Here is a 2034-nt window from a genome sequence, read left to right as displayed (position 1 = left end):
TATCACCACGGGTGCATTTGGGTGGAGGGACACACACAGCTGTAGACAGTGTGAGAGGCAAGAGAATATTATATATAGGAACGTTGTCATTGTCATTATCAAGGGAAGTGGCATGAGAGGCTTTGGTGAGGACCAGCTGGCTGACTCTTGAGCTGTGCAGCCTCGTTGGGCAGAGCGTTGGCCTTTCTTCCTGACATAAATATTACCAGCTCCCCAGAGCTTGTGTTATCGGTATAGATTGTGCCCTTGTCACTTTTCCTCACAGATTATAAGATTTCTGCCAAGTGTTGCAGGTTATTAGCACCTCCCAGCAAAATCATGACTCTTACACCAGTTCACCGGTCCCAAGGTGTGTCTGAATTTTGAGAACCCAAGAACCTGGTGAGTCCCATATTCACCACTGTTCAGCTCCCAAGCCTTTGTGCGCTGAGCTGCTGCCAGCATGGGCAAGGAATCCATGACATTTCCCTTCTGTGGACTGTCTCTCCATCCCTACTTCCTGTTGCTCTTTGCTCCACGTCAAGTAGCCATATGAAGGAAAGAGATCTGGGAGATGGAACGACCCCTTGCTCACCCCCCACCGGCAAGTCCTGCCCACCTTGTGTTGGTGTGACTGGTTTCCATGTCAGGCATGCTGCCTGCCCCTCAAGTGCCTCGTTTATAGAAGTGCTCTACAGCCCCGCACTCTTCCATCACCCACCGTCGTGAGAAGAGAACGCTGTTCACTCATCTCCAGTTACAGTATATGACAGTGGCTGAGGAAGGGACGCCTGCCATCGGGCAAGTGAATCTGATCCTGCTGCCTTCTCTCTCTGGCTTGGAGAGCTACAACCCTAGTTTCATGTACTTTCTGCTTCAGTGTGCAGGTGACCGGTTTTACGTAAGTCATTTATACCTTTTGTATGCCACAGAAATAAAAGATGATTTATATAAAAATGTGAGTGTCAGTCTCATCCCTCAGAGAGTTCCTACTGTCTCATTCTGTAATAATAGTGTTCATCGTGGCAACAGTGAACTAAACTAATCGGTTATTTGAAGCCCAGAAAGTATTGACGTACGCTTTCATCCTGGGGTCCAGCAGCAAGCAGTCTGCAGGCTGAGAGGTCTGTATTCTGGAGATGATCTAGACACATAATATACATCTATAACAAGGTTTCTGGAGGGATGGTAGAATTGAGCTGAGCATAGAGGGGGCACAGAAGGGTAGGATTTATACTGTTCTGGACATCTGTGCTGATCAGCCTCCTGGGTCATTTGTTTACTGAGTCAGCAGCAAAACACATGAATATCTAACAGTGAAGTAGACCCCATCTCTTGCCTCTGAGTGTTCACATTCTAAACTACCTTATATTGACAAGTTGAAAACTGTGTGTGTTCACAAATCTTTGGTAGGCTTTCCTGCTCTTATCAGCATCATAGTTATAATGAAATATGTGGAAAGAAGCAGGAAGAGCCTAAAGACAGGACGAGAGATGGAGTCAGAGTTTAATTCTTACAGCTTGATTTTTTCACGATTCTTTTTGGCTAAGGTGCATGGCTGGCCAAATGGATTCTTTGTGACAGTTTTATACACTCCTTAGTGGTCAGGGATATATCGGTGGCCACTGACATCAAAGATTTCAGCAAGTTTAACAGGCCTCCAAAAAAGGCTTTTTTTGATAAGAAGTTTAGTAGATCATAAAAGGAACTAATGAGCATCTGTTCACTTCCTCTAGACAGCATTATGGGTGCAGAAATAAAGCGATGGTTCACCTGAGGCAAATCCCTGGGTTCTGACCCTGTTCTGCCAGTGATTCGCCATGTCCCTCTCTGATCTGTAGATTGAGAGGTCTTGAGCTACGTGCTCTTTTCCAGGTTTTGAATTATATAATTCTCCCCCCTCATGCTGGCAACGATCTGGAACTTCCCTAAATGTGTTTCAAATTGAGCTCTCTGGTTCCCTCCTGGACAGCTTCCTGCTGCTGGTGGCTGAAGACACGGAAGACCACAGATTGCTGAAGGGAAGGAGCTACAGAGGGGAGATTCTGGAATGGT

The 2034-nt window shown here is 46.2% G+C and overlaps 1 protein-coding gene across 1 annotated transcript in view; it reads left to right on the top strand.

Annotated features, from left to right (window-relative positions):
• TULP3 (tubby like protein 3) overlaps positions 1–936 on the top strand; it is a 43928-nt gene extending 42992 nt beyond the window's left edge. The window contains exon 13 of the mRNA XM_008573050.1: positions 266–936. The gene's annotated coding sequence lies outside the window, so the exon portion shown is untranslated. The remainder of the gene's footprint in view (positions 1–265) is intronic.
• Positions 937–2034: the final 1098 nt, after the last annotated feature.

Source organism: Galeopterus variegatus, unplaced genomic scaffold, assembly GCF_000696425.1.
Source record: "Galeopterus variegatus unplaced genomic scaffold, G_variegatus-3.0.2 Scaffold869, whole genome shotgun sequence".
Lineage (NCBI taxonomy): Eukaryota > Metazoa > Chordata > Mammalia > Dermoptera > Cynocephalidae > Galeopterus > Galeopterus variegatus.
The sequence above is the reverse complement of the archived record's forward strand: the minus strand, read 5'-3'. Positions and strand labels throughout refer to the sequence as shown.